The sequence below is a fragment of the Sarcophilus harrisii genome, chromosome 1 (genome assembly GCF_902635505.1).
Source record: "Sarcophilus harrisii chromosome 1, mSarHar1.11, whole genome shotgun sequence".
Classification (NCBI taxonomy): domain Eukaryota; kingdom Metazoa; phylum Chordata; class Mammalia; order Dasyuromorphia; family Dasyuridae; genus Sarcophilus; species Sarcophilus harrisii.
The window spans coordinates 609,708,460-609,735,914 of record NC_045426.1 but is presented as its reverse complement, the minus strand read 5'-3'; the positions used below and the strand labels follow the sequence as shown (position 1 = coordinate 609,735,914).

Sequence of the window (27,455 nt, the reverse complement as noted above, 5' to 3'; positions counted from 1 at the left end):
GGCTTTTAGACCTCTGATGGTTTCCCCTTCTAACCTTTCAGGCATTCCCAATGCCTTTTCCTTACAATAGGACAGAGCAAAGCCAGCATTCCATGTATCCATCAATTCCTACTTCAATAAAGTCCTTTGTGATCATTCACAATAATACCTTCTCCTTTCTGATTGCCTATAAGATATTATTCCTATCTTTTTAATGTATTAAACTATTCTAGTCACTCCCTCTGGATCCTTCCTGCAATTTGGAACATTTACGGGTTATATCACCATATGGCAGCTACCTCTAAATCAAGGTCCATACTTCCAAAACCAAAATGGTTCATGAGTGCCTGCAAATCTGCTTATTTTCAATAGTCAATACACAAAATTATGTTAAAGCAAAGATGTTTAATTACCTGCACATATAAGAGCAATAATAATAAAACATCTCATTAACCTGGGCCAGGATGTCCCCAAACTACAGTGTCAGTGGATAGAGTGCGAAAGAACAGTATCTTCATAGAAGGAACCCGCGTCCAAGAACAACTCACACTTTCAGCACTTCAGGGTCCCTTCTTGTGGGTCATTCTGTTCATCTTGCAAGAAACATTTCTGGTGGGCACATTGTTCAACTCTGCAGAGTTCTCTCTGCAGCTAAATTTTGACACAAACTCAGGTGTCCCTGCTTCATGGCTGGGTCTGATTCTTTCTTGACTCACAGAGGTCACAATCCTTGGAATTATCCCTTGTTTTGACTCCAGGCCTGCTCCCTCCTGGGTATGGTGTCTTCCAGTGTGTGGATAGCTCCATGGCATGTCATTATGGTGGATGAGTAGAGGGAAGGAGAGAGTAATTTTACTTGATCCCCCCTATCTCTTCCTTCACCAGAAATGTTGTTCAGTCATTCCAGTCATATTTGATCTCTCATAAACCTATTTGGGGTTTTCTTGGTAGTGATACTAGAATGGCTTCCTATTTACTTCTTCAGTTCATTTAATAAAGGACTGAAGCAAACAGGGTTAAGTGACTTGTGCAGGGTCACACAGCTAGCTAGTAAGTGTCTGGAATCAGATTTGAACTCAGAAAAATGAACTTTTCTGACTCCAGAACTTCCACATCCCCCATGCTTTTAGTGCATTCTGGAGTGTAATTTATATTGGGCTCTCCTTAGTGGCTGACCAAGGGCCCAAAGGGGCTGTAAATCAATGTGGTCCTAGGTCAATGGGGCAGCCACCACTCCCCCATTCCCCCCCTCTACTCCTCTCCAACCAAGAAATCTGATATTTTCATTTATGTCTTAAATCTAACTACCAGGAAGAAAAATACTTTGGGTATGAGCTTTGGTGAATATGTTCAGTTTCTTGGACATAGAGCTGGTCTACTGGAAACAGGAGCAGGAGCCTCACTTACTAAACAAACTTAATTGGGGATTACACCTGACTCTTGTGATCTAATGACTCAAGAAGTTAAACTTGTGGGCCTTGGGTGAGGGGGAATATGAAAAGTAGCTCACTCTGAACTCCTGGGGATTGTGGGAAGGGGCTAGTCTGCCCCAGGCATTCCTTGGGACACAAGGACGGTTGGAATTTGCTCTACCAACTGTCAGTAGAATTTTGAGGAGGAGGAGGAAGAAGAGGAGAACATATAAGACACTGTCTCACTGTTACCTTGGTCTCGGGATCCTTTCAATGCTGTTGAATTGGAGGTCCTGATCTTCTCTTACTCCTTAATACTGAGATTTTGTAGCTCATTGTTCCTGGACTTCTTCAACCTCTCAAGTGGAATTTATTCCCTGATCAAGCCCAAGAAGGAAATGCTCCAGGAATATGTGAAGAAAAATCAGGCCAAACGGCCTTGTCTGATGATCATCTGTACCTTTACTGATCTTCGATTTTTCTCAAGAAAAAAGAAGGGGGACCTAAGTCCTGGATATGACTATTGGGTCCTGAACGCCATTAAGGTATGGCATGACCTCAGGCCCTTGCCTAGTACTACTTTAACTTACATTTTTACACCTTTGACAAACTGTCTCACCCATCTTCTCTAGCATCCAATGGCTTTTCTCTGGACCTCTGTTGCAAAAAAAAAAAAAAAATACTTTTGGGGAATTAAGAAAACATTCGGCTCATTTGGGCTCCTGTGGCTGACATTTCCAGAGACATGAAAACTTGCTATGGGAACTGAAGTCTCCTGCTGGGGAGACGATCCTACCTTCAGCCAGGATCTCTCCCCATAGTATTTCAGCCTTGGGAATATTTTTTCATGAAATCTATATGGGACTTTACAGCAGAAAAAAACCACATGATTTGGGAAAAAGAGCTGCTAGCCATGATGATGGCATTGGGGGTTTGGGGTCATTATCTAAGGGTGAACCAGCACCTTGACAGTAGTTTAGTCAGATCATTAAAACCTAGTGCATTATCAACAAATTGAAAAAAATCCAGACAGGAAGAGATAAAATAGAAAGTTTTATTCAGATTTCTTATGTGTAGCCAGCTAAAGTTTCTATAATACTTGCTGCAGACGATAAGAGTTGGTGAAAACCACTCCTGTGTCTCAGGACCCAGTCTCTATATCTCACCCTGTCCCTAACCATTTTGTGATATGCTAGTTTTTCCACCTAGACAATTATGCAGCTGAATCACCTTCAGTAGATCTTTCAGAGCTGGTTCAGGTATGAGAAGTTCTAGATACATATTATAGGGCTCAGCCAGTGGTCAGCTGAGGTAGGAAGGACAACATTGTGGAGCCCCAGCAGAGCAGAGAATAGTGGGCATCTCCCCTCTGAGGTTGAGTTTATTTATCTTCTTTTCTGGTGTGGATCTAATTGAACATTTGAACTTTAAACCACCCCTGAGCCAGGACCGAGCATGGAGGGTAACTCATATGTCAGGGTATAAGAATTCTGGTGACCTGTGTCTATTATATGTTTGGTCTTGTGAAGAGCACTCTGCAGTGTAGGACCTCATAAGGAGCTATTGTGACCTTTTTTAATTATGTGCCTCCATTGAGCTGCCACCTTCACCACTGAGCTGCAACTTTCTTGAGGGGTTGCCATGGAATTCTCTCCTGAAAATGGCTCACTTCAAGCTCCTGCACCGGCTTCCCTCAGCACCTAAGATGGCTTCATTATTTTTCAAGTAAATTTTTTGCCTGGATGACTTTATATTCTGTGTTTTCAAAGTCACCAAAGCCTGGATCAGGCTCTGTTCCTTCACCCCAAATCTGTCAAAAAAATTTCATTCTGCTTTGTTCATTGCTGTATGGGTTAAGTCATCTTAAGGATGGCTTCTCATTCATTCCCCATCTGATGGCCAGAGCTGTAACTAGGAATTCTTTCACCTGGGGCAAGATCAATTGGAGTAGGTTGGGGAATGGGGGCAGTATAGTGTCATAGGTGGTCTGATGAGAAGAAATAATGGCCTGAATCTCCATGCAGGTGGCAGGGAAAAGGTGGGCTATGGAAGTGAGGCATCTTGGTGACTGTACCTTAGGGGTAGTTTGGGGCCAGGTGAGGGAGCGCAGATTGGTGGAGGATGAGAAGTGAAAAGTATGAAACCGATCACTAGACTGCCTCTTGGATATCAGTATCTTGGGGATGAAATGCTGCCTGTTCTGACTGTGTTAGACTGATGGCCTGTCAGAACAAGCTGTATGGACACTTTCTACTGTTGCCACCTCATGCCACCAGGATGACTGGTCTACCCTTCTGCCCACTGTGGAGCTCTGCTATAATGCGATCCACTCTTACACACTGAACACTTAAATGAAAGTTCTCTTCATGCATTGTTTCAAATTCCAAGCTGGGGATAGAGCTGGAGATGGCCCAGACGGACTTACAAGATATTTTACAAGCAGCCAAAGAGTTTTGGAGTACTCGTTTAAACCAAAACACCCATAGGAAGTTTTTACAATTAGGACTCCAAACAGGTTTGGACAGAATTTCCATAAAGGCCTTGGATGGAGAAAGCAGCCAGTTGCCTATTTAAGGAGTGAGCCCAATGGTAAGCCCCAATGGCTATAGTTTAGCCAAAGCCAAACATAGTTTTGCCAGACACATAATAGCATAGACCCATGAATGGTGTACCCACATAAGTTCTCCCCTCTTCCTCCCCGGACTAATTAAGGTACAGGAAATAGTCTTTTAAAATTTATTTGATATTTTTATCTAGTTACATTTAAAACCATTTGTTTTACATTTGTCTTTAAAATTTTTGAGTTCCCTTATTTTTCTCCCTCATCCCTGTCTATAATTAAGAAACCACATGTGAAATTATACAAAACATTTCTTTCCTTCCTTCCTTGACCTTAAACTCTCTCAGATATGGAATTAGAGGAATGGCACAAATGAGACACTTATGTTTTTACTGATGCAGCCCTATTGCAATATAGTTTGTTTTTGGAGGGAGTTTGTACATCACACCAGTAATTTGTGATCTATTAGAATTTTCGAGTCTTTTCCCTGTTCCCTTATATGTCGTAGGTCTTGCCCTCTCTGTAGACAGGTAGGTGGTGGCTGTGGATAAAGCACTAGGACTTGTGTGGGGAAAACTTAACTTTTCTGAGTTCAGATCTGACCTCAGACACTAGTGACCCTATTTGCCTCAGTTTCCTCATCTGTAAAATGAGCTGGAAAAGGAAATGATAAACCATTCCAGTATCCCTACCAAGAAGGCACTAAATGGTATCAGAGTCAGATACTCCTGAAGAACAACTGAACAACACCACCTTCTCTGTGAAACTTTCCCTGATCCTCCCAAATGCTCTTTTTGTTTCTTCAAATTACCTTCCATCCATTTGTCTTTGTGTATGTGACATCTCCCTTTTTTTCTCTTCCCCCTTCCATTTCCACTGTGTATTTCTAGAAAGCAGGGATTTCTAGCACTCCAGTAGTGAAAAATCAAGTGAATGAATAAAACACAGACCATTGTGGCAAACACTGAGGATGTGCACAAGGCAGCACTTAGGAATTAAGACAGAGTTCACATTCTTTTTTAAAAAATTTTTAATAGCTTTTTATTTTCAAGATACATACAAAGATAGTTTTCAACATTCACCCTTGCAAAACTTTGTTCCAATTTTTCTCCCTCCCTTCCCTTCTATGCCCCTCCTCTAGAAAGCAAATAATCCAATATAGATTAAACATGTGCAGTTCTTAGAAACATATTTCCACATTTATCATGCTGTACAAGAAAAATCAGATCAGAAAGGAAAAAGAGAAAGGAAAAAACCCCAAGCAAACAACAATAAAAAAGTGAAAATGGTATGTTTTGATTCACATTTAGTCCCCATGGTCCTCTCTCTGGATGCAGATGGCTCTCTTCATCACAAGTCTTATTGGAATTGGCCTGACTCATCTCATTGTTGAAAAGAGACACATCCATCAGAATGGAGCATCAAATAATCTTGTTGCCGTGTACAATGGTTCTACTCACTTCACTTAGCCTCAGTTCACGTAAGTCTCTCCAGGCCTCTCTGAAATCACCCTGCTGATTGTTTCTTACAGAAAAATAATATTCCATAACATTCATATACCATAACTTATTCAGCCCTTCTCCAACTGATGCACTCAGTTTCCAGTTTCTTGCCACTACGAACAGGGTTGCCACAAACATTTCTGCACATGTGGGTTCTTTTCCTTTTTTTGTGATCTCTTTGGAATATAAGACCAGTAGAGGTACTGCTGAATCAAAGGGTTTGCACAGTGATAGCCCTTTGGGCATAATTCCAGTTTGGAAGCTCACAATGGGAGACACTACATAGATGAAAGATTTCAGCAGCAGGTCAGGTGGAAAGGTTGCCACGTGCTTTACATGGGGTAGGTGCTTAACGTTTCCTGCATTGAATTTCTAGTCAAAATTCTTCCATCCCTTATTTGAACTAAATCAAGGACTTTGGATTTTTTTTTTTTTGCTGTTATCTTTAATTACAATAACTGTTATTCATGATTCCACAGGGTTGAAACCATCGGCTACTGATTTTGTCATCCAGGACATTGATTGTTCTTTGCAGCTTTGTTATCAGCAGGTTACACACGCTTTCATCCCATAATTTCAGTTATGAAATTGTTGAACAGAGCTCAAGACAGAACTCTGTGGCATTTTCCTAATGAGGTACCTTGAGGATAACAGTCACACATTGAGTCTCAAGACTCAACTGGCTTAGAATCTGACTTTACTATGATCTAGTGCTTTAGTGCTTTTATCTTTCCTACAAGTATATCATGAAAGACTGTCAGAATTCTGGCTGCAATTCAGATACACTATTTGGATTTATCCAGTGGAAACGACTCAAGATCTGGAATTAGGAAGATGTGAGTTGAGACATAATCTCAGACACTTATCAGATGTGTGACTCTGAACAAGTCAGTTACCTGCTTTCTGCCTCTATTTATGTATGAAAGGGGGAGAATAATTTTGAAACTTTTTGTGAAGATAAAATGAGGGAAAATGTGATTTGTAAAGTGCTCTGCAAAATGCCTAAAATACTATAGGAATACTAGCTGCTATGATTACTTCTATTATTGTTATTGTTTTCCTAATAGATTAGTTTAGTATCCCTGTCAAAAAAGGAAGTGAGGTTAGTCTGACAGAATTTGCTCCTACTGAGCTTGTGTTGGTTCACAGTGATCACCTATTTCCTTTTTAAAATGCAGTTTCGAGAATTATCTCTGGTTCCTTTCTAAGAGCTCATAAACCATTCCACTAATAATTTACATTAGATTTTTTTCTTTTGGAATTGAGCTCACTCCTACTGATCTGTTTTTATGAAATCACTGAATGTGGTACTATCTACCTAGGCCAGGATTTGAACCCAGATTCTCATTAGATCCTTATAATCATTTCCAAAGCTAGGAGAACAATCAAATACTATTATTCTCACTTTACTTTGGTAGAAAACAAGGCATTATATTCCTTGCTGAGAGTCATGTAATAGAAAGAAAGTTTAAAAATAATAGTATTTACATAGCATTGGGCTAAGTACTCTACAAATACTTCATTTAATCCTAAAAACAACCCTGGGAAGTAGTTGATATTATTAGCCTCATCTTATAATTGAGGAAACTTGAGCTTTAGTAACTTTTCTTGTGTCACACAACTAGTAAATATCTGAGGATAGATTTGAACTCACATCTTCCTGCCATCAGGCCGGACTCCTTAGTCACTGAACCACATTGCTGCTTCTAAGACATATAGGCAGAGTAGGGAAGCTCAGTGTTAATTCTAGTCCTGTTTTCTCTATGCTCAGGGGTGATTCACCTAATTTCTTTGGATCTGAATTTCTTCCTCTGTATAATGAAGTTGAACTAGGTCATTTTGAAGGCTCCCTTCAACTGTGACTTTTCATTATTCTAAAGCCCTCATAAGGTCTGTTAAGAAATTTTAAGGGGTCCTCTGAACTTGACTTTTTGAGTTGCCATATTTTTCAGAAACACTAGATCTATTAGGCTTGTGCGACTGAGACCCTTGTAGATAAGCAAACCATCCTATCTAGTCTATCTAGTCGTTCCCAAGGGGAAAGAATGTGGCTTTTGCTGTTGTCTTGTTCCTCCCCTTTGGGAGGGTTTTCCCCCTTTTCTTACCTGTTCTGCACCTCTCCCCTCCCATGCCATGCCCCTTTAGACGGAGATTTCTGGTATCCCCTCATTGTCCTGCTGTCATAAATGTGCAAACTTCAGGATGGATTGTAAACTTCTTGGATATCACGTACATGCTCATTTTTCTTGTAACATCTGGTTTTCACTTAAATGTTGTGAAATTGTGTTTGCTTTGACAGATCATGTTGCTGATCAGTGACAGTGAGGGCTAGAACTCAATGGACTTGGGCTCAGACCAATACAGAATTCTGTTTCCACATGGACTTGCTGTGAACTGAGAAATACCTAGCACTTCTTTGAATTGGTAGGGGGAGGGACCCGGTTTTCCTAACTGATATCAAGGAGAATCTTGAAAATGAAACACAAGTGCCAGAGCCTGGGCCCTTGTGTACCTCCCTCAGGCTGGATTTTCAAGGCCTTTCTTGCTCCTGGTGGTCACTGGCTTTTATTTCTTTAAAACTCCATTATTTCAAACCAACCCTAAGCAGCTCTGTAAGACATAAAGTACTTAGAGTCTTTTTTCTGTTAAAATTAAAAATTGGGAGTTTGCTGTTTAAAAGCCTTTACAATCTGTATGTAGATTGCAATAGACTTTTTATACATTTCCCACTCAACACATCAAAATTCACATACTTGCTATTCCCTGTGCACAACACTTGTCTCTCACAACTGTAGTCAATGTCCTTTCAACTTTTGCATCTGAAATAAGGTTTCAAGGTTCAGCTCATGGGCTATCCTTTATAGGACCTAATTTTTGATCCCAATAATTAGGTCCTATTATTATGTATACAATTATCTGTTAAAATGTCATATGCTTTTGATAGAATATAAACTCTTTGAAGGGAGTTTATATTCTTTGGAGGGCAGGACTACTTAAATTTGTTTTTTTCTTTGTATCTCTAGAATCTTGGATATACTAGACATACAGCAAATGTCTGCAGGATAATCATAATAAAATAATGATAATAGCTAATTTTTATATAGTACTTACTATGTGCCAGGCATTGTAGTAAGTGCATTACAATTATTTTCTCATTTGACTTGACCAGGGTCACAGAACTATTAAGTGTTTGAGGATGAATTTGAACTCTGGTCTTCCTGATTTTAAGTCCAGAGCTCTCTGTCCATTGCACTACCTATCTGCCCCAAATTAAAATGGATATTAATCAATTTTATAGTCTTTATTATTTTTTGTCCATTGCACTACCTATCTGCCCCAAATTAAAATGGATATTAATCAATTTTATAGTCTTTATTATTTTTCTTTTCTCATTACTTTTTGTTATTGTCTTTTTCTCTTGTTACTAGTGCTTTTCTTTTATTAGTCATATTAGGTTAATAGTTGTTAATGATCATTCTTTTCAAAGCTGTTCATATCTTTTGGTCATACATCTGTTGTAGAATGATCACAAATGGTGTAGATTTTAATATACATGAATTGCCAATAGATATTAGACATTAGATTATTATCAGATATTTGATGGAAACTTTTTTTTTTTCTTTCTCAACCCAACAGCTTCTTGCTGCTTATTCTGGTTGCATTGATTGTGTTCGTGCAAATGATTTTAAATTTTATATAATCAAATGGTTTATTTGGCTTTTGTGATTTCATCTGTCCTTTGAAATGAAATCTCTATGAACTGTAGGTTTGAAAGGTATCTCCTTTTATTTTTAATTTTTTTTCTTATTTGACCTTTTACATTTATTAGGGAAGATGGTCTAATTATATTTTTTCGCAAACATACTATCCAATTTTCCAAATTCGCTTTGAATAAGCAGTCACTCCCACAATGGTTATCTTTCCTTTCTTTTTTTTGAACAATAGGCTTTTTTGTATTTATTTATTTTATCAGTTCTACTTTTCAGTTTTTTTTTTAAACCAGTATCAACTAGTCTTGATTGCTGCTTTCTAAAAGTTTGACATCTGGTCAGAGTGCAGTCTCAGTGAAAAGTCTGGCCCCTGCATCCCATCCTTTCTCAATATTCTCTCTTCTTTAATCTTTAATAGGCTTTTGAATTGCTGTTTCAAAAATTCTGATAATTTAAATTCCAGTAATGGAAATCAACGAGTCTGATTGCCCTCTGGCAATAAAATAGTGGTCTGGTGGACCTGTTTAGAACATGCATTAGTTTGAAAGAGCTCAGGAGAAAAAGAGGCAGTTAAATAGTAGCATCAAATTTGCCAAATGGGAGGGATCTTAGAGATCATAGAATCCAAATTATCCTTTTTATGGAAAAGGAAACTGAGACCTTACCAAAGGACACACAAAGTAACTTGTTTCTGGGTCTTGTTTAGCAAAAGCAGGTTTTGCTTTAGCAACGATAAAGTTTTATATATATATATATATATCCCTTCAAAATTTCATATACATTGCCTTCCTTGATCTTTCTGGAACATCTATGAGGTAGATCTATAGGTATTATAATGGTAGTTTAGTGACTTCAAGTAGTTTAGTGACTTGCTCATAATCATGGAAGACTATAAAAGTCAGGATGGGAACCTTATGTTTTTTTGAATAGCCAATCCAACATTCTCTGCCGACAATGTCCAAAGTGGGATCACCAGTTTCCTTGGGGACCAGGACATGATCCCCAAAGGTAAATGATCAAGCATTTGGAATAAGGGAAAATGAATTACATCAAACTCTCCTTGTGTTAACCAGTCTCGGGGTTTGTTGGCAACACATCCATGCTCCCTTACTTTTCTCCCTTCCTGTATGAGGTCCCAACCTCTTCGTTACTGGCTCAAGTGGACCATTTGGGGCAGTTATTGTTCAACCTAGACCTAGAATCCAGTACCAATAGACACTGTTAGGAAAAATCATACCCTATTCCACCCCTACCTCATCTTACCTTCTAAATATACTTGTGACTGTGAAGATGTCCCCTGGCTAGCTCTGTGCAATTTTGGATAGTGTTGGGGGCAATGGTCATTGGGAAAAAGCCCCTCCCCACCGCTGTTGCTTTTAGTCTCACAGAATGAATAGCACAGGATGAGCAGATGTATAAGAAATGCACGCATTCTACATGGATTATGTCTATTATCTTTTCCTCTAAATTCATCTCTCTCCCAAATTTCTAAGTCTAAGACATCCCCTTTCTTCCAGTGTCCCAGTTTGGCACCTGAATATCAATCATCATTGACTATCCCTCCTTCCACAGTTGCCAAATCATGCCATTCTGATCCCTACAATATCCCTCTCATCTGTGCTTCTACTAACACAACCAGCACCAGTGTGGGCCCTCATCATCATATGCTTAGATTATGCGGTAGCCTTCTAATTGCTCTCCCTCCTTTCAGTCTTTGTTTCTATTTATCCTTTGAACAGCTGCCAAACTCATATTCCTGAAGCACGGATCTAACTCAGAAATTCCCTATGGACTTTAGCATCAAATGTTTCATCTTTAACTTTTCTTTAAAAATTTTTTATTTTGTGTAACTTAACATAATATACACAATTATTTATAGAGTATGTCTATATAAATTGTAGAGGTATAAATATTCCTATATTGGAGGAGCGTGCTCAGAAATTTTCGACTGATGGGGGTATATTATTAAAAAAATGTCGAAGTCAATGTAGGGAATACTTTGCTGCCTTTTGTCAACTGATGGGAAGCACAGATCATCTTCCCTTTTTCCTCTTCCCCTACTGAATATTAAAATTCACTTTTTTTCCCTTTCTTTTCCATGGGAACCAGAAGGGCTGACAGATTTCTCACTGGGGGTACAATATTATTATACCAAAGGACAATTTTGAGGTGAAGGAAGGAAACAAGCATTTATTAAGTGTCTACTATGTGCCAGAAGCACTTTACAAATATTATTTCACTGGATTCTCACAACATCCCTGGATGGTGGAAGGTAGGTGGTGTTATTATTCCCATTTTGGAATGTATCCAAGAAAGTTGAGGTAGACAGGGTTTAAGTAATTTGACCAGTGACACAGAGTTACTAAATGTCTGAATCTTGATTTGAATTCAGGTCTCGCTCTAGAGAAGGCCAACATTAAAAACAAACAAACAAACAAAAAAACTCTCCTAATGCAGAGAAACACTGGAAAAGGGTGTGGACATAGGATTGGGGTTGGGAATTGAGGGGGGGAGACTGTATAAAATGAGGTAGGATCAGGAGATGAAGGTAGGGAGGAAAGTGGACAGTGGTTCTAAGATTTCACAGTATAAAGCTTCAATTCTATTTGTTTTTATTTTCTCCCTAGCGATCTCATCGCAAGAACTCCAGGCACTGTCAGCATCCATAATGGAAGAACTAGTGAGCCTGAGAATCCTAATCTCAGTTTTCCTGGACCGAACATTGAGATTTCATGTTTCCTTTCCCATGAGTCCTCGGCAGCATTGGACTTTCCATTTGAAAGAGCACAGTGTTAGGATTAGCGAGACTGGCCTGTGTGTCTGCTGAGCCAAGGGCAATTGAAGCTCTGTCTGCCCAGGGGAAGACAGAATCTAGGAAGTGAAATTATAATGACTTACATAGAAATAAAAGCTGTTCCATCTACTGGGAGCCCACAGGAAGAACAGGCCGAACTCTTGCTTATTTCTGTTGTGGAACTGATTGATTTAATCAAAAGAAGCCATTTCATCTTTGGACTGGCTCCCCCCATTTTTGGAGGAACACGTGTGATTTGGAGGCTATGATGAGATTTTCCCCAAGCTGTCTGTGTAAATGACCGACAGTCAAGTGGAGGAGGTGTTGGGCAGGGGTGGGTCTTTTGGGTCTCACATTCTCCAAATGCTTACAGAAGGGGAATGGAATCACACAGTCATTGATTTAGAGCTAAAAGGGACCTTAGGCATAATTGAAGCTAATCCACTCATAAGTGAGCAAATAAAGATGTGTGGGAAAGCAATTTGTCCAGTCACAGTGGCTAATTAGCATGGAAGAAGGAAATACATAGGTACACACATAAAATTTATATATAAACACACGTATACCACACATATGTATGTATACATGTAGCTATGTATACATACAGACATGCATATATATATATATATATATATATACTTGTATGTATCATATATTTTAAGCTGGACATTATGCAAAGCATAATTTTTTCTTTTAATTTTTCTTTCTCTTCCTTTCCTTCCTTCCTTCCTTCCTTCCTTCCTTCCTTCCTTCCTTCCTTCCTTCCTTCCTTCCTTTCCTTCCTCCCTTTTTCAATCATAGAGATTTTGATTCATTAAAAAACCTCATTTTTTAGAAAGGGTGTCCCCATAGGCTTTAACAGTTTGCCAAAGGACTCCCCGACACAGAAGAGGTTAAAAACCCCTAATCCAACTTTGTTTTTTTTTTATTGAGGAAACTGTTGAGTGACCTACCTAATAAGGTCATACTGGTAGACATCAGGAGCAGAATTTGAACCTCTTGACTACAAAGCTCTTCTAACTAAACTAGGCTTTCTTTTGGCCCAGGAACACATTTGATGGAATTTTAAAACCTTGAATCTGCATCTTTTGGCCACAAAATTGATCATTCTTTCTATCCCTCTCATTTGAATATCGTAGGAATTAGAGACCAGTTAGTCCAAAGGAATGTGGGATTGGATAGTCTCTACTTGTATGCTTTAAGTGATGGAGAACTCATTTCTTTAACAAAATTGTCCATTCCAATTTTTGACCAGGTCAGGACAAAATATACCTTCTCCAGAATTTCCACCCACATTGCACTCTCATTCTGCACTGTGGGACCAGGCAGTTCTGTTCTAATGCTGTATCCAAGCAAATACTTGATTTAAGTACTTGAAGATATATGTAGCATTCCTCCCCCCCCCCCCAACTCTCCTACTTCTTCCCCAAGCTGCCATATCTCTAGTCTACACACAATTTATTTTGATTGAAACTTGTTTAATAAAACAATAATTGGATTAAAGGTAACACTTCAAGTACTTATCTGAAAGCTTTGGGAAAGGGAAGAGAGGCTTATGGGAATCAACTCCATCTGTAGGTTATATGAAAAACTGGAAAGGTTCCAGCCTCTTTGGGGTATAACTCTTTGGGATTCAGCTGTCCTCCCCTTAGTTTTCCTTCTCTACCTGGAGGGAAATCAAAGGAGAACTGCTAAAGAGTCACTCTCTAAAGAAGTTGGAGTCTCCCTCCCCAAATTAGCTTTTTTTTTCTCCTCTGGGGTATGGATAGGATTTTTCGTAAGTCAGAGTAGTTATGGCTCATCAGCCATATCAATTTTATATCAACTTAGAGGGGTATTGCTATTGCTGACTGACCAGTCATCAACACAAAAGCCCCAGTTGCCAGGACCACAAATGGAGTTCATCACTTTAAAGTTTGTGGCCTAAAGCAAGAGGTCACAACATATGTCCCACAGAAATGTGGGGATCTCTCCAAGGAAGATGATTCAGTCTGTTAGATGGGGAGAAGGAGTTCTCTGATCGTTATATTCAATGAGGGAGAAATTAATGAAAAGAAATATGGAGCTTGGAGATAAAGGGAAGATTAAGGGAAGGACAGGTGCTGTCCTACTGAGGCTGAGGGACAGGTAGCCAGGATAATCAGATGGCAATGATAACCAGACTTTTAAAAACAGAGGCTAGACCATTAATTGGGGAATGGCTAAATAAGTTATGGTATATCAAAATAATGGAATATTATTCTATTACAAATGAACAGGCTGATTTTAGAAAGGCTTGGAAAGATTTTCAGGAGTGAAACAAATAGAACCAAGAAAACATCGTACACAGCAACAATAAAATTGTGCGATGATCAACTGTGATAGATTTGGTTCTTCCTAGAAGTTCATTGATACAAAGCAATCCCAATAAACTTTGGGTGGAAAATGCTACCCACATCCAGACAGGAGATGGAGACTGAATATGAATGAACCCATGCTACATTCATTTTTTTTTTCTTCTGTTTTTTTTCTTGTGGTTTTTCCCCTTTGTTCTGATTTTTCTCTTCCAATGTGATTCATATGGAAATATGTTAAAAAAAAAAGACTTTTTCTAGAATAATTCTATTAGTTGACATCTGTATTGTGTTTTATGGCTTTTTTTCCCCTAGGTCTTCACTTGTGATTTTATTGTTGTGGGGAACTTTCTAATATAAAATCAGAAATTCATCCATTACTTATTATCTTGCAAAGCTATCTGGTTACTGAAACATGAGTGTCTTGTCCACAGTCATGGGCCAGTATTCATTAGAAATAGGATTTGAATCTAGAGCTTCCTGACTCCAAAGCCCATCTTTCTACCCACTACAATTCACTATTTTTCTTTATGGCTTATAAAGTACTTTATAGATATTGTCTCATTACATAATTAAAACAACCTTAGAAGGTTATGTGGATCAGGTAATAATATCGTTTATGTAGGGCTTACTACATGCCCCCACAGTGCTAGGTAAATAGTTTATGATGATCTCATTTGATCCTCATAATTAGTCTGAGAGATAGGGGTCATTATTATTGCTAGGTTTTAAACTTGCCTAAAATCATACAGGTAGGAAATGGTAGAACCTGGATTTGTACTTGGGTCTGGCCTCATACACTAGTTATGTGACTCTGGCCAAGACCCCCTAACTCTGTTTGCCTCAATTTCCTCATCTGTAAAATAAACTGAAAAAGGAAATATCAAATCACTCCAGTATCTCTGTCAAGAAAAATCTCCAAAAATGGATCATGAAGAGTCAGAAATGACTGAAAAATGATAGAACAGCAACAGCAACTTCTGATTACAAATTAGACAGTTTTTCCACAGTACTTTGTCTTCATTCCCATTTTACAGATTGGGAAAATTTGACTATGGCATTGAAGGGATTTGTCCATTGTTTCAGAGTGATTATGTGGTAGAGCTGGGACTTATCAAAAGTCGTCTACAGATTCCAAATCTAGTCCATTCCATTACTTGACAGAGGTCTCTCCTCTGATTTTATTTGGTAAGTGATGTATAAATGTGAATGACTATTATAATTGGGGGTTGGGCTGGCTTCAGATCCTGATTTTTCTGTCCATGAAGACTCTAACTCGTTTTTGAGAAAACATATGCCTTTCAGCCTTTTTCATCTCCAGTTTTGCTCTGATGCCTTTTGGCTCTTTCCTTGCCGAGGACTCATTCTACCCCATGATGTCATCTTTTGGGTGGACTGCTCTGTTCCCAGGGGAGAATTGTCTGCCATTCCTGATGAGTTGCCCAGTTTTCTGGCTGGATGCTTTGTGCTTTTTGGCTGGCTTTGGATCTCTTTTTTGAAATGCTTCAAGTACAAGTTTTGTGGATTTCAAATGCATTTTCATTGTGAATCTTTGTGGTTTAGTTTTGAGTGAAGATGCACTTAAAGCAGAGAAAGTAAGGATTCAGGAACACTCTTCTCTCTTAGTTTTAAGGAAAAACCCAAACAAACCAAAACATTGGACTTGGAAATCAAGAGACTTGATGTAGTCTGCAACAACCTTCATCTCACAACAAGGGAACTAACTGTTATTATTATAACAACTTTACTTACAGCTAAAGAAACTGAAGCTAGCAGAAATTTAGATTTATTCAGTATTACTCAGCTGTTGTTGTCATTTGTCCTTCATTTTTCAAAGTGGACTTATGGCATAACTGGATGATGTGCATGAAATGTATTTAAGTAAGGCAGAGCTGCACAAAGTCATCAGCCCCATTCTCTTTTTTTGTAACAAAGTCCCACAGCAGGACAAAAGTCAGGATGACTAGTGGTGGTCTAAGATGCAGTGGATAACCTTGGAGTCTTTGATGTCTGATCATGCTCTAAGTATTCCATGGCATTTGCTTCAGCTGCCTTTGTGACTGTTGGATCAAATTGTTTTCATCTTCCCATTCCACCAGGGAAAAAGTCTTCATCTGTTTAGGGTAGACATTCTCCAGTTCACTGACAGGTTTGAGGCTTGTTGGTTAACCCTCAACCTGGTTTAGCCTATTTTCCAAATGGTTTATCAGGATGTGGCTACTCCTCCCTCCCTCCCTCCCTCCCTCCCTCCCTCCCTCCCTCCCTCTCTCCCTTCCTTCCTTCCTTCCTTCCTTCCTTCCTTCCTTCCTTCCTTCCTTCCTTCCTTCCTTCCTTCCTTTCGTCTTCTTACACAAAATGAATATTGAAATTATTTTACCTAAAAACTAAACTTGTTCTTGGAAAAAAAAAAAAAACATATGTTAAATGAAAATCGTGTAGTTTTGCCTTCTTTTCACCACTGATTAACTTTAGCATTACTTTTATTTCTTTGTTGATTTTCCTGTTACCTTCAATATAGATTTTAAAAAATCTTAAAATTTGTGTTTCTTATCTGCATGAAGTAATAGTATGGAGTCAGGAAGATTAGACTTCAAATCTTTCCTCTGATGCTCACTGGGTATGAGTTCCTGAGCAAGTCACTTAATCTCTGTGTTCCTTAGGAGTATGCTAAAATCAACTTGAACTGGATTTCAAGAACTAATTGATAAATTTTCTGTGCAAGCATTTATACCTTGTAAATTAGCAAAAGCTTTACACTGGTATTGATTTTTTGTTTTGTTAATTGTCAAGACTCAAGAAAGTAATGGAGAAAGTGGTAATAATACCAATTAAACTTAAAAGTGAGTTCCATACTTGGAATTTTAGCTCCTTCCTGTATTATTCATTGCTATATTAGCAAGCTTTGGGCAATAATGTTCTTGGATTTATTGTTATAGTCTTGTAGCACTCTCCTTTGTATTCAATCACCTTGTTTGAGGGGATTGGGTATGTTTAGTGTGGAGAAGAGATGACTCACAGGGATTATGACAATTATCTTTAAGTAATTAAGGGACTGTCATTTGGAGGGATTAGATTTGTCTCTGTGTCCCAAAGGACAGAATCAAGTAACCATAGGTGGAAGTTATATGGAGGCAAAATTAGGCTTTGATTTAAACAACAATTTCCATACAATTAGAGCTGTCCAAAAGTAGAATAGGTTACCTTTCATAGTGATAGGTTCCTCTGCCTTGGAGGTCTTCAAGAATTCAGATGATCACTTATTAGGTATATAAATTTTCTTATAAACATCTAGCTCATGAATATTTTACTAATCTTTCTGGAGGCAATAATAATTTGCAATAATTCTTGCTGAATCCTATGTATTATTGGAGATGTATTGGTCATCTCCAAAGGCATTTTTCTATGCTATATGCTGTGAAATTACAGGGAGTCCTTTTTCATATGGTTTGGATTTCATGGTCACTAAAGTCTTTTCTATGATTCAGTTGCCCTTTCCTGCTTCCTTCTTTCTTACATGTTTTTTTTTTTTTTTTTTTTAATCCAAGTTGGTTGACATGTTCCCTGTGCACTCAAATACATCTCTTTAAAGAAGAAGGTTAACATAATTCATATATTATGAATATTTATTTATTCATATTTAGCAAAATGAGACCTGACTTTAATTCCTACTACAAACTCTAGCTATATGATCACTGTGCTCACAATCTCTCAGAGCTGTTTTCTCATCAGTGACTGGGGATAACAATACCTATATTACCTACTACACAGGGTTATGAAGAAAGTACTTTTCAAACTTTAAAGCACTTATATAAATGTGAATTATTTAGTTTCTCCTCTTCTTCCTCATCAGAATGATTGTTGTGTCACTTGAATTTTCTTTTTGAGGGGCCCTCATCCCCTATGAACTTACTTTCCCTGAACAATTTTAGAGTATGGGATCTTACTTATCCATTCTTTGAACTTTTTGAAATCCATTCTCTCAGTGCTTAAGATATGATTCAGACTATATCCAGGATTCTTCTCTTTAGCTATCATGAATTACAATATGGAACAGTCACTTCCTCCTAAGGATCCTCGAAATTCTATTTTGATAACTAAACTTTCCTTACTTGTTCTGAGCCCTACCAAATTTCAAGCTCATAGATATGGAGTTGGAAGGAATCTTTGAAGCTATCTGGTCTTAACACCTTCATTTTACAGATATGGAAACTGAGGCTTAGAGAAATTAAGTGGCTTGTTTTGGGTTATATAGCCAGTGATACAATCAAGACTTAAATTTCTACCTTTCATTCCACAACTGGTGCTCTTTTTACTATTATCATGTTGTCTTAATAGTGTGATAACTAAAAATCCTGAGAGACAGAGTTCCTGGGAAGTAATGATCAATGTATTAATTAGATTAGTTAATAATCAATAAATTGATAATCTTTGGTCTCTCTTGACAACTAAAGACCTCATTATAAAGATCACTGAATGTTTAAATACCTTTGGAAAAAAGGAAGTGTACCTGAAGATGAAAATCAACCCTGATTGGTGAATAGTTAATGAAGAAGTAGACTCATTTATGTGGAGGTGTGCTAATGTTAAGTCTTCAACTCTGCCCATTGAGAACATGACTTGATCATGAGACTCAGTCATCTCCATCACTTGGACAAAGGAATCCATCTCTACCCAGACCACTCTGTTTGGTTGTCTCCTTCATGAGCTAAGTTCCCTTAGACTTCAATGCAGGAGTGCATGGGCATAGGCTCAATATTTTAGGTTTGGAATGCACCTAGATTAGATTCTATTTATACTGTAAACCAAAGGTCCCAAGGTGGGTGGAGTCTTCCCAAGATCCTGGAGCATATACTTTAAGGATTTGGCCAGTCTCATCTATCAGCCTTGTCCTTCAGAGACTGGTTGAATGACCCAGAATTATCTACTCAATGAGGAAATGAAAAGGTAAAAACCTTAATTCCAATTTAATATTTATTAATATAATAGAAAAACAATCACTTTTCTCAATGATTTCCCTGGAATTTTACTTTAAGAGGGGGAAGTGTATCATTGGGTCAAGCTCCCAGGGTTGAATGAGATCCATGTGAGTGCAGATCCTTTGGTTCTGGATGAAACTCCAAAATGTTTTTTCAGGGGATACATGCACTTCAATGTTATGTTTACCCTTTCCATGTTCTTTACTTCTCATTCTATGCCAATGATTCTAGTCTTGTCTTGCCCTAAATTCCCTGTAAAAACCTACACCATGGAATTTTTCTTCAGATTCTTTTTCCTTTTCTTGGATATTATTACTATTGCTCATTTTTTCTTGCTTTTATGATAATTTTTATTTTTCAAAATATATGCAAAGATAGTTTTCAACATTCACTCTTGCAAAACCTCATTTTCCATATTTTCCCTCATTCCTCCTCCTTGCTTCCCCAGATAGCAATTAATCCAATATAGCCTAAAAATATACAATTTTCTAAAGATATTTCCAAATTTATCATGTAGCCCAAGAAAAATCAGATCAAGAAGGAGAAAAAAATGAGAGGAAAAAAACAATGACGAAAACAACAACAAAAAAGGTGAAAATACTATGTTGTGATCCACATTCAGTCCGCATAGATCTCTCTGGATGGAATTGAGTCTCTCCCTCACAAGTCTATTGGAATTGGTCTGAATCACCTCATTGTTGAAAAGAACCAACCACGGGCCAGATGCAGCAGCTGAGGACGTTTATCCCCCTCACCCAGGGCTATGAAGTTTCTTTATTTAAAGGGCCACAAAAAAAAGTTTTTGTTTTTACTATAATCCGGCCCTCCAACAGTCTGAGGGTCAGTGAACTGGCCCCCTATTTAAAAAGTTTGAGGACCCCTGAGTCAAGTACATCACAGTTGATTATCACGACTCTTGTTGCTGCTGTGTAAAATGTTCTCCTGATTCTACTCACTTTGATGAGGGGCGAATGATGAGGTCTGAGAATAGAGAGAAAGAGATCCCTTAACAGCAATGAGATCCCCTTGGCCAGTGGCAGGCTTTGCAAAATAATTTGCAAACCCTAATGAATAAAGGCATGAGGTTTGTGGCAAAGGATGGGTTTAATTTACACTAAGAAGCCAGCTTGCTAGGAAGACAGACTTCTTAGTGGTCAGGGAATATAGCAAAGGTGGGGTTACACTGAGAAGAAAATACCTTCACTAGTGGTCGAAGTCCTGTTAGGACTTCTGCAAAGATAGGTTGACCAGCCCTTGATTATATCAGGTAAATCTTGGCCTGGGGCCAGCCCCAGTTTGAGCCACTCAATAGAGGGCTATTAACTATGAGGTCTCCAATTGAATGAGATCACTTAATTGGAAGTTTGAGCCACTGGGAGCTGTTCTGAGACACTTAATATTCAATTCAATAGAGGGTGGTGATTATGTCCCTGGCCAATATCTCCAATTGAATGAGATCATTTAGGGTGTGCCCCTCCCAGGGGAGAGCTTGAGACCCCAAATCATCCTTCTCTTATAGATTAAAGGGGACACAGTTTCAGGCTACCCCCAAAGGTTAAAGGGGACACAATTTGCATCAACTTCACTTGACATCAGTTCATGTAAGTCACTCCAGACCTTTCTGAAGTCATTCTGCTGATCATTTCTTATAGAACAATAATATTTCATAACATTCTTATACCATAACTTATTCAGCCATTCTCCAACTGGTGGGCATCTACTCAGTTTCCAGTTCTTTGCCACTACAAAAAGGACTGCTACAAACAATTTTGTGCAAATGGGTCCTTTTCCCTTTTTTATGATCTCTTTGGGATATAGACCCAAAAGTCACTCATTCTTAATACATGAATAATCCAACAGCTCTTTTGATCATACTTGTTCTTCATAGGTTTAGAAAACATCTTAACCTGTAGCTGTTTTCATCTTTTGAACAGTGAAATTATCAATGAGCAAAGTGTAAACTTTCTCATCTTCCCAGCTTTAAGTAGATGGAGAAATCGTAATAACACTCTCATTATCTAGTTCCTACCTCTAGCCAGCTGTGTATACTATTTTCCCCATTACAATCTGACTTTTCTTTTTTCCTTCATTCATTCTTACCTAAATCATCTCCATTTTTAGTTTTTGATTTTCTGTATGGATATGTTTTTTGATCTATAGTATTACTATATTATCCTTTAATCTATTCTCTTCCCTCTGAATAAGGTGTCCCCTTCAATTGTAATATTCTAGGCATGAGTCTTTTCCCACCAAGTTAAGCTGTTATTATTGGTCCATAGTTTTTCAATCATGTCTGACTCTTTGTCAACTCATTTGGGGGTCTCTTGGAAAAGATATTAGAGTAGTTTGACATTTTCCAACTCATTTTACACATGAGGAAACTGAAACAAACAAGGGTGAGTGACTTGCCGAGGGTTACACAGCTACTATTTGTATGAGGTCAGATTTGAACTCTGAGAGATGAGTCTTCCAGATTCCAGGGCTAGCACCTTATCCATTGTACCACAAGGTCTCTAGGCCAATTCAGTGTTGCCATTGCTCCAAAAAAGGGAGTGACAAGCTGGTGCTTTGTATCTCTAATCCTTGAGATGCCTCAGCTTCCTTCTCTGGGTACTACTTCCCTCTATATATTGTCCTCTATGACCCTTGGGCTTTGGTACAGTCAGTCTAGCTTTCAATCGGTAACTAGCTGCTTTTAATATTATATATTCTTTGTTCAATACCTATAGATTGTTGTCATTTTTCCATAGAAAATTTCTTGCCTTTACTTTTCATTGGGGAATTAATTATCTTTTCTTTTGCATAATTGAACTACCATTCATCTCTTTGTGTGGTCATTGAACTTTTCATGTATTTACATTTAGTTTCCCCAAGTAGATTATTCTAAGTTCCTTGGGCATATGGACCCTGCCTTATTTTTCTTAGCAGAGTGCCCAATGGAGCCATTATGTGGTACAGTGGATAAATTGTTCCTGGAGGCAGGATGACTCCTTCTTGAGTCCAAATTCTGCTGCAGATACTTATTAGTTTTGTGACCTGGGCAAGTCACTTAATCCTGTTTGCCTCAATTTCCTCATCTGTAAAATGAAACAAGGAAGTGAATGTCAAATTACTCCTGAATCTTTGCCAAGAAACCCCTAAAGGGATTACAAAGAGTTGGACTGAAAACAACTGAAAAACGAATAAACAATAAATAGTTGGGCCGACACCATGTCTAAAGCAAGTGCTTAATAAATATTGGTTAATTAATTGGCTGAAGTCTTTTTTGTCTACTCCACTTCTTTTATTTATTCATTGTTCTATAAGTTTTGTTTTTAAATGGGTGCATGCTAATTCAAATCTCATTGGTATGTGTCCATGTGTTTTAGATGCCTGGAAAAATTTGACCATATTGTACTATATGTTAGTGTGAATTTCTCCATGTGTGCACACCAAAATAAAAGCAAAGCAGAAGAAACCCAGAAATTTAAAAACCAAACTGAAGATCTGCCTATTTACCGTCTTGTGGTAACTTTATAATGAAGATGAAATTTTTTGTGATCTTTCCCTCCTTGTCACTTTCTCACTACCTTGCTTATGCTTCTCTCACACACTTTGCATTATAAACATGTGCATTTATCTTATCTCTTCTACTATACTGTTAACTGTAGAGTAATGGATAGATTGCTTGACTTGAACTCACTAACATTTGGGTTTGAATTCTGCCTCTGAAATTTGCAAGTGTGTGACTTTAGAAACGTCACTTAACCAAGCTCAACCTCAGTTTGCTCATTTGTAAATGGTAATAATAAAAGCTTTAGCATCTATCTCTAAGTTTGCTATCAGACTAAAATGAATTAATGCATATAAAGACTTTTGCAAACCTTAAAATGTTGTATTCATGTTAGCTTTCATTATTATTATATCTTTGAGAGAAGAGGCCTCTTATTTATTTCTTCATTCAAGTTCTATCTACCTCACTCTCTACCCCTTTCCAACTCCACTCTCTGCCTCCCCAACCCCTACCAAGCACAGTGTATAACACATAGATATTTGCTAATTATTGAGTGTTTATGAATAGACAATTTTCAGCCAAAGAGATAAAAGCTATCTACAATCACATGAAATAATGCTTTAAGTCACTATTGATTAGAGAAATGAAAATTTAAAAATTTTGATTTACTACCTCACATCCATTAGATTGGCTAATAAAACAGAAAAGTAAAATGATAAATGTTGGAGGAGATGTGAGAAAACTGGGACACTAATTCACTGTTGGTGGAGTTGTGAACTGATTTACCCATTCTGGAGAGCAATTTGGAATTATGCTGAAAGGGCAAGCAGATTGCATATATCCTTTGATCTTGCAATGCTATTACTAGGTCTATATCTCAAAGAGATAAAAAAAGATAAAAGAACCTACTTATACAAAAATAGAGCAGCTCTTTTTGTGGTGGTTAAGAATTGGAAATCAAGGGAATGCTTTATAGAGAGTGGCTGAACAAGTTGTGGTTTATGATTGTAATGGAATATTATTGTATTATAAGAAATTACAAACAGGATGATTTCAGAAAAACCTGGAATGTTTGATACAAAGTGAAGTGAGCAGAACCAGGAGACGGTTGTACCCAGTAATAGCAAAATTGTGTTAGGGTCAGCTATGAGGGACTTAGTTCTTTTCAGCAATACAGCTCTCTAAGCAATCCCAAAGTACTCTTGATATGCTATCTGCCTTTGGAAAAAAGGACTGATATTGTCCGAATAAAGACTTTTTTTCTTTCATTCTTTTTTTTTTTTTTAATTTCTGTCTTTTTGTACAAAATAACTAATATGAAATGTTTCACATAATTGCACATGTATAACCTATATTGGATTGCATGGCATCTCAGAGAGAGAGGAGAGTAGGTAGGTAGGTAGTTAGGTAGGGGTAGAATTTGGAACCCAAGGCTTAAAAAAACTCCAAATGTTTTAAAATATTGTTAGGATAAACTAAAATATCATAAAAATAAATGTCTATCTTTAAGGATCAGGGAACCCACTTCTGCATAGCAGGATAAGACATAAAAAATAAGTAAATATCCATATTATTTACAAGATAAAAATAAAATTTATGGGAGGGAGAACAGAGGAACTGAAGATAGGACAACCTTATCAAGTATTTCATAAAAATTCCATTGCTATAGATTGTTATAGTTTATAGAATGTTCCTTTCTAATAATCCTGTGAGCTGAGTGCAGGTATTATTATGCTCACTTTATGGAAAAACTGAGTAGTTAAAGGATGTTGCTTAAGGTAACCAGCTAATAAGTTTATAGTCAGTCAGAATGTGGCTTTCTGGCTATAATTCTAGTCACACTTTCCAATGTTCCATATTGCCTCTCCCCCCACCCCACTCAGTTCCACAGAATATGGGCAAGGGAGTGAGCGCCAGCCTGCATTTTAATAATAAGAACCTGGACGTTGGATTTGGCCTGAGAATCCCAGCTGATTTCTGAGCTGCTGCAGAGTTGGTTATGTGTTGGCAATTGGGATACAGTCTTGATGCCAACAGCTTAATTAACATTTGGTAGGAGTGCAGATGAGGGAAACTTGGGTCATAAATCCCCAACCATGCAGTTTCCTGCAAAATCTGTCCCTATCTGGACTTTCCCATTGGCTTTCAGAGACTATTTCTCTTCTAATTGTAGCCATGGGATTCACCTTGTCCTCATTCATTGACCTTGTTTAGTTACCATGAATTTTTTTGGTTCCTCCTTGGAAGGCAAAGACATTTCCTGGTGTCCAGGAGCCTTTTCTCAATCTTGTTGAACTTCTGTTCTCATTGCCGAATTAAGTACATTAGTCTTTTTTGGGAATGGATACTGCCACTGAGAAGGATACTATTATTTATTCATTAGCAGAACATGTGACATTGGAGGGATTTGTTTCTCCTTTCTATGTTTCAGGGTTATTTGTAGAGAGGGGAAAAGAGCAGTTATTATATTTACTCCCTTCAGGTTATGAGGAACAAGTAGAAGAAAAAAGATAGGAAAAGGCTTTCTAAGCATAAAGTCCTATAGAAAAGTAGACTGTTTGGTGGTGCTATTATTATTTTAGTAATAATGTCTGATAAGTTAAAAGAATGACTAATTAGCAGAGAGGGCATTTACAGCAAAGGATGATAAGCTCGTTCCTTTTTTTTTTTGGCCTTTAAGATTTCATTTCCTTTGACTTGGGCCATATTTTCATTTAGCAGATTGTAATATTGGCAGATCCATGGTAAAAACTGATCTACATAATAAGCAACCACTCATCTGGAACTCATAGAATAATAGAGTTGAAAGAGACCTTAGGAATAATTAATTCAACCCAATGAAGTCTAGAGAAACTGGAAGTTACTTGACTAAGATCACACAATAAGCTAAAGACAAAGCAGGGAAAATAATTCAGCTTCTTTGTATCTTCGGAGGAAGCCAAAGGGTACAGTTCTTAAGGAAAACTTTGGTGTGAATTCTCCATAAAATTGTCTTTTTGGCAACTGTACATTTCACATTCAAACAATGTAGCCAGCCCAATGGAGGTGCACTCTCTGCAGTAAAGTGTGAATGTTTGGCAGTTTAGTTCGAGAAAGGACTTCTGTGTTTAGTTTGAGAAAGGACTTCAGTGTCTGCTACCTTATCCTACCAGGTGATCTTCAGTATCTTCCTAAGACAATTGAAATGGAAGTGATTCAGTTTTCTGGCACAGTGCTGGTATATTGTTCAGGTTTCACAGGCATACAACAATGAGATCAAAACGATGGCTCTGTAGAGCTTCAGTTTGGTAGTCAGTCTCATATCTCTTTTTTCCCCCACACTTTCTTTTGGAGCCTTCCAAATATGGAGCTAGCTCTGGCAATGCTTGTGTCAAACTCATTATTCATGTGTACATCCCTGGAAAGTATTCTGCCAAGGTAAGTGAACTTATCCACTACATTCAAAACTTCTCCATTTGTTGTAACTGATGGCTCCACATATGGATGGTGTGGTATTGGCTGATGGAGCACCTGTGTTTTCTTGGTGTTAATTGTTAGGCCAAAATTAGCACAAGCAAGAGAGAATTGATCCATATTTTGTTGCATCTAAGCTTCAAAAGCTTCATTGAGTGCATAATTATCTGCAAACAAAAAATCATGGAAATGGAATTGCTTATGCAGCATGGAAGACACTGGCTCAAGACCGTCTAACGTGGCAAGCTTTTATCAGAGAGGTGCTGTGCCCTGTGAATAAAGCAGAATTGAAATAGCTCAAAAGTAACATGAGATGCACCAATTTAGAGAATCTACCTCAAATATTCACATGGACTATTTGGGCTTGATCTGTGGTGGAGCATTCTGAACTTGTATTGGTCTGATCAGCCACAGTCAGATATACTGTTACTTGACCCTAACATAAAATAATGCTATTTTGGTCCTTTTTGAGAACAAGGTAGAACAACCTATCAAGTGGTACAGTTTATAGAGTGTTAGGTCTAGAGTTGGGAAATCTTGAGTTCAAATTCAGCCTCAGACATTTATATTAGGTGTTTATCCCTGAGCAGATAACTTACGTGCTGTCTACTTCATTTTCCCCAAGAATAATGTAGGGATAATAATATTACCTACTTCCCACGGATGTTAAAAGGATCAAATGAGATAAGGCACAATGCCTTACATACAGAATGTACTTAATAAATGTTCATTTGTTTCCTTCTTTCCATTATGCCATGTGGTATCTTCTCTCCCTACCTGGATTCCATTAAAGTCTTTGGAAACTTCAAAAATGGCAAATGTAGAATAAAAGAATAATGTCAAATACTTCCCTTGGATGCATTTTTAATCCTTTGATTTGCCAATGACATCTTAATTTATCTCAGAGAATCTTAGAGCTGGAAAGCTTTTTGGGTCAGAAAAAAAAAGGAAGAGAGTAGAACTTTAATCGGGATGACCACCAAAGGTCTAGTGCTATCCAAAAGATGATCACTTGACAAATAAATTGTAGAAGGAATTATTAAAATCATAAAATGCAATAATACCAGTAAAGTGCCTTGAAAACCTTAAAACTCTTTGAATGTGTTAGCTGTTGTGTTATTGTGGTGCTTAGTCAGATAAAATATATGATTCCTGAGTTTTTTTTTTAATAACTGAGATTTTGTGATGTTGAGGAATATGATTGGAGAATGATTAATAGCAAATTTTTGATTGTTTTTGCTGT

At 37.8% G+C, this 27,455-nt stretch overlaps 1 long non-coding RNA gene across 1 annotated transcript; it reads left to right on the top strand.

The window, feature by feature from the left end:
• Nucleotides 1–1,607: 1,607 nt before the first annotated feature.
• LOC116420687 lies at nt 1,608–12,675 on the top strand. Its single transcript, XR_004231086.1, has 3 exons — nt 1,608–1,936; nt 11,273–11,435; nt 11,791–12,675. It is a non-coding gene; the product is annotated as an uncharacterized LOC116420687 (long non-coding RNA).
• The last annotated feature ends 14,780 nt before the right edge of the window (nt 12,676–27,455 follow it).